Raw genomic sequence first — 6,595 nt, forward strand, 5'->3', positions numbered from 1 at the left:
AGCGCCGGCGATTAGTCACCGGTTAACCCGTCATTAGCTGCCTAACCATCTAGGTAACAACCCCCTGACCCACTGACAGCCGGGCCCCACCGCATAACTAACTGGCTAACCAAATAGTTTCAGGTTAATCTAATTACCGTGGGGCCACGTGTCAGTTTGACTACGCTGACGTGGTCGTTGACCTGGCCCCACTGGTCAGCCTCTGTTCTTGCCCTGTTACACTGACGTGCGGGTCCCACTGGTCAGGTTTGACCTGGACCAGCCGCTATTGACTTGCTGACGTCATCCTGGCATAGTGCTGATGCAGTAATTTAATTACTGGAATTATGTTTATACAGGAAATTTCAGAAAAATACCACAAACTTCAAAAAATCATAGAAAATAATCTATAGCTCAGAATGCGAAGATTTATATATGAAAAATGATCATAAAAATCCAATCTATCCATCTGTACTGGTTTCATGAATTTTAGAGCAACCTAACCATGTTGTTTAGATGAAACAAGATAATGCACTTATATGACTCTATAAAATGGGTTGGCATTTGAATCTTTGGTTCAAATGGACTCATCTCAATCTGTTCTAGCTTGCATTAGCCCAGAACACATTTATATTGCCATGTCATGATCATGCATCATATTGTGCATTGCATTGATTGAATTTCTTCTCTGTTGCCGGTATTTGTCCCCTCTCGGTAGACGATGTTCCGGCGTTGTGATCGTTGACACTAATGAAGACTCAATGCTATCTTCAGAAGTGCCAGGCAAGCAAAACCCCCTTGTTCATTCCGTTACAATCCCACTCTCTCGCTCCTGCTCTCTTTTACTGCATTAGGACAACAACGTTTCATCTGTTACTTTCTGCGGTAGTTGAACCCCTTTCCTCTGCATGACCTGTCATTGTCACAGTAAATAGATGAAACCCACTAGCATGAGTAGGAGTTGTTTGAGCCCTGATGTGCCTACTCATTCATGCTTGTTTGTCATGCCTGCTATTGCTTAGAGTTGTGTCAGGTCTGATTCATCAGGGATGAATTGTAATGTGGTGAACATGTCCTACTGTTGAGAGCTAAGTGTGTGAACACGATTTGGTAAAGGTAGCGGTGAGAGGCCATGTAGGAGTACATGGTGGGTTGTCTCATTACAGCCGTCCTCAGGAACTGAGTTCTGTGTTTGTGATCCATGAACAGTTACTACCACACATTGGAATGCTTAAGTGCCCCTCTCGACTTATTAATCAACTTGATCTCTGTCCAGGAGTTGCAACTAGTTTCTGGTGTTTGTAGGTTGTGTTAGTAGTCTACCAAGTGGTACCCGGTACAGGTGGGCTTGGGACAGACTAGGCACCATGGCACGGTGTACCAAGCGTAGATCCATCCGTCAAGGTGGGCTTGGGAACCCTGCACACATCGTTTGGGGCCGTGAGCGACACCCCGGCCGGATCTCCTTGCGGATGGAACCCGAATAGGCGATAAACCTGGACGAGAGACTTGTGTGGTTAGTCAGGTCATGGCCGACTCCCTCGCCAGGCTTCCGCTTGAAGGTTGCCGAGGTACACGACGTGTACATGGTGGTAAGTGGCGAGAGTGTGTTACGAGGTACACCCCTGCAGGGTTAATATGATCTATTCGAATAGCCGTGTCCGCGGTAAAGGACTTCTGGGTTGCCTGTACAGTTCATAGACAAGTGAAAGTGGATACTCTAAAATGCGCAAGATAAGCGTGAGTGCTATGGATGGCGTTCTCGTAGGGAGATGGGAGCGAATCCATAGTGGTGTATTGATATGGTGAATACGTGGACTCGTGTGCGCCACCTAAAAAGAGTTACTTGCAGTCGTAGTTCAGGATAGCCACCGAGTCAAAGCTGGCTTGCTGCAGTTAAACTCCACCACCCCCTTTGTTGATACCGATGCATATGTAGATAGTTCTGATGTAAGTCTTGCTGGGTACATTTGTACTCACGTTTGCTTATTTTATGTTTTGCAGAGAGACGTCAGTCTCGCTAGTAGTTCCGTGTGGACTTCGATGTTTAGCTTGATACCTCAGCTACGATCTTGTGCCCTCGGCAGGGTCTTGTAGATAGTCAGGCTTCGCAGCCTTTTTCTTTTGTAGATGTCTGTACTCAGACATGTTAAGCTTCCGCATGTGCTTTGACTTGTATGCTCTGAATGTTGGGTCATGAGACCCTTGTTTGTAATATCTCGCTCTTCGGAGCCTAATGAATAAATACTCTGAGTCGTAGAGTCTTGTTGTGATGCCATGTTGTATTTGCACATATCGAGCATATTGTGTGTATGATTGAAATGGTTGGTAAGTGTGGGATCCGACAACCTAGATGTTTATCCTTGGTAGCCTCTCTTATGGGGAAATGTAGTCTTGTGCTTCCATGAGCCATAGTAGTCCGCTACAGCCCGGTTCACTGGAGTCCTGCTAGCCCAGCACTACTGCTCCGGAACACTTGACTGGCCGGCATGTGATTCACTTCGTTCATGTGTCTGTCCCTTCGGGGAAATGTCACGCGGTGACATCCGGAGTCCTGCCTAGCCTGCTACAGCCCGGGTTCCCGGAGTCCTATTAGCCCAGTGCTACAGCCCGGATTCACACGCTGCTGACCGACATGCTTGATGTTGATTCATGTATGCCTGTCCCCGTAAGTTAGTGCCACTTTGGGTTCACGACTAGTCATGTCGGCCCGGGTTCTCTGTCATATGGATGCTAGCGACACTATCATATACGTGAGCCAAAAGGCGCAAACGGTCCCGAGCCATGGTAAGGCGACACCCATGGGAATACCGTGCGTGAGGCCGCAAAGTGATATGAGGTGTTACCGGCTAGATCGATGTGACTTGGAATCGGGGTCCTGACACAGGGGGTAGCCACGAGCTTGACACCGCACTAATCGACGACGTGCATCGCTGTGAGGTGCTGTGGGGGAGTAGTTTGCCTCCGTGACCCCCGGCAGGCCTGCCGGGGCGATCTTCGAGGCTCGCTTCCGAGGTAATCCCAACCTTGCCAGGTTCTCCTGCCCGGCAAGGGAGGTTCTTCTCGTAGTGGTATCTTGTCTTTCTGGCTAGTCTTGGACTTCTTGATATGCACATTAATTGGTCCTTCAAAGAACATACCCCTCGTGCTTTGATCTGATCTTGGCACTGTAAACTTGTTCTTGGGCCTGTGCACAGTCTGGGCAACGGACCCAGGGTTTGTTGCACCGATATTCAGACTACCTTGCTTTACAACTTAGAACCGGGACTTCAAAGATGTTTTGAACGTCATGGAGCATATGAGATGTTCCAAGAGTTGAAGTTAATATTTCAAGAAAATGCCCGGGTTGAGACATAAGAAGTCCCCAACAAGTTCTACAGATGCATCATGGAGGAGAACAGTTCTGTCAGTGAACACATACTCGAAATGTCTGGGTATCATAACCACTTGACTCAGCTGGGAGTTGATCTTCCAGTTGATAGTGTTATTGACAGAGTTCTTCAATCACTGCCACCAAGCTACAAAGGCTTCTAGATGAACTATAATATGCAAGGGATGAATAAAATGATTCCTGAGCTCTTCGCAATGCTTAAGGCCGCGGAGGTAGAAATCAAGAAGGAGCATCAAGTGTTGATGTTTAACAAGACCACTCGTTTAAGAAAAAGGGCAAGTGAAAGAAAGGGAACTTGAAGAAGAATGGCAAGCAAGTTGCCACTCCCGGGAAGAAACTCAAAGCTGGACCCAAGCCTGAAACGGAGATCTTCTACTTCAAAGGGAATGGTCACCGGAAGCGAAATTGCCCCAAATACTTGGCGGATAAGAAGGATGGCAAAGTGAACAAAGGTATATTTGATATACATGTTATTGATGTGCACCTTAATAATGCTTGTAGTAGTGCCTGGATATTTGATACTGGTTCAGTTGCTCATATTTGTAACTCGAAACAGGAGCTACGGAATAAACAAAGATTGGCTAAGGACGAGGTGACGATGCGCGTTGGGAATGGTTCCAAGGTCGATGTGACCGCCGTCGGCACGCTACCTCTACATCTACCTTCGAGATTAGATTTAGACCGGAATAATTGTTATTTGGTGCCAGCGTTGAGCATGAACATTATATCTTGATCTTGTTTATTGCGAGACGGTTATTCATTTAAATCGAAGAATAATGGTTGTTCTATTTATATGAGTAATATCTTTTATGATCATGCATCCTTGATGAATGGTCTATTTCTGTTGAATCTCGATCGTAGTGATACACATATTCATAATATTGATGCCAAAAGATGCAAAGTTGATAATGATAGTGCAACGTATTTGTGGCACTTCCGTTTAGGTCATATTGGTGTAAATCCCATGAAGAAACTCCATGCAGATGGACGTTTGGAATCACTTGATTATGAATCATTTGATGCTTGCGAACCATGCCTCATGGGAAAGACGACTAAAACTCCCTTCTCCAGAACAATGGAGTGAGCTAATGACTTATTGGAAATAATACATATCGATGTATGCGGACCGATTAGTGTTGATGCACGTGGTGGGTATCGTTATTTTTTGACCTTTACAGATGATTTGAGTAGGTATGGGTATATCTACATGATGAAACACAAGTCTGAAACATTTGAAAGGTTCAAAGAGTTTCAGAGTGGAGAATCATCGTAACAAGAAAGTAAAGTTTCTATGATATGATCACGAAGGTGAATATTTGAGTTACGAGTTTGGCCTTCATTTAAAAAAATGCATAATTGTTTCACAACTCACGCCACCTAGAAGACCACATCATATTGGTGTGTCCGAACGTTGTAACCGTACTTTATTAGATATGGTGTGTTCTATGATGTCTCTTACCGATTTACCACTATCATTTTGGGGTTATGCATTAGAGACAGCCGCATTCATGTTAAATAGGGCACCGTCTGAATCCATTGTGACGACACCGTATGAACTGTTGTTTGGCAAGAAACCTAAGCTGTCATTTCTTAAACTTTGGGGTTGTGACACTTATGTCAAAAGGCTTCAGCCTGATAAGCTTGAACCCAAATCGGAGAAGTGTGTCTTCATAGGATACCCTAAGGAAAAAATTGGGTACACCTTCTACCACAGATCCGAAGGCAAGATCTTTCTTGCCAAGAATGGAACCTTTCTAGAGAAGGAGTTTCTCTCGAAAGAAGTGAGTGGGAGGAAAGTAGAACTTGAGTTGGTAATTGTACCTTCTCTTGAATTGGAAATAAGCACATCAGAGAAATCCGATCTCATGATGCCTACATCAAGTTACTACTGTACCTCGTAGGACGAACAGAGCATGTTCTGCACTAGAGTGGTATGGTAATCCTGTCCTGGAAGTCATGTTATTAGACCATGGCGAACCTACGAACTATGAAGAAGCTATGATGAGCCTCGATTCCGATAAATGGCTTGAGGCCATGAAATCTGAGATAGGATCCATCTATGAGAACAAAGTATGGACTTTGGTGGACTTGCTCGATGATCGGCAAGCCATTGAGAATAAATGGATCTTCAAGAAGAAGACAGAAGCTGATGGTAATGTCACCATCTACAAAGCTCGACTTGTGGCGAAAGGTTGTTGACAAGTTCAAGGGGTTGACTATGATGAGACCTTCTCACCTGTAGCGATGCTTAAGTCAGTCTGAATCATGTTAGCAATTGCCGCATTTTATAATTCCGAAATCTGGCAAATGGAAGTCAAACTGCATTCCTTATTGGATTTCTTAAAGAAGAGTTGTATATGATGCAACCAGAAGGTTTTGTCGATCCTAAAGGTGCTAACAAAGTGTGCAAGCTCCAGCGATCCATCTATGGACTGGTGAGAGCATCTCGGAGTTGGAATATATGCTTTGATGAGGTGATCAAAGCATATGGTTTTATACAGACTTATGGTGAAGCCTGTATTTACAGTAAAGTGAGTGGGAGCTCTGTAGCATTTCTAATATTATATGTGGATGACATATTATTGATTGGAAATGATATAGAATTTCTGGATAGCATAAAAAGATACCTGAATAAGAATTTTTCAATGAAAGACCTCAGTGAACCTGCTTATATATTGGGCATTAAGATCTATAGGTATATATCGAGATGCTTAATAGGACTTTCACAAAGCACATACCTTGATAAAGTTTTGAAGAAGTTCAAAATGGATCAGTCAAAGAAAGGGCTCTTCCCTGTGTTACAAGGTGTGAAATTGAGTTAGACTCAAAGCCCGACCACTAGAGATGATAGAGAGAAAATGAAAGTCATTCCCTATGCCTCAGCCATAGATTCTATCATGTTGAAAGTGCAACTAATCCCTGGGTGGTTTTGGTAATTCTTAATAACATATAGCTAATTGAACAAATACTCTTTCAAGATGATCATGTCAGAAAGTTCAATGATTGGCATAGCATGGACTAGGAATGTGGACCCCTCAGAACGCTAAGGACACATATTGGCTCAAGCTCAAGACTCTACATTTTCATTTTAGTGATCCAAGATCACATTGAGTCCATAGGAAAAGCCAATACTATTAAAAGGGGATGAGGTGTTGCTTAATGGCTTGCTTGCTCAAAATGCTTAGTGATATGCTCCAAAAGCCCCCAACCACTTCCTCAATTCCA

The sequence above is a fragment of the Aegilops tauschii genome, chromosome 4 (genome assembly GCF_002575655.3).
Source record: "Aegilops tauschii subsp. strangulata cultivar AL8/78 chromosome 4, Aet v6.0, whole genome shotgun sequence".
Taxonomy (NCBI): Eukaryota; Viridiplantae; Streptophyta; class Magnoliopsida; order Poales; family Poaceae; genus Aegilops; species Aegilops tauschii.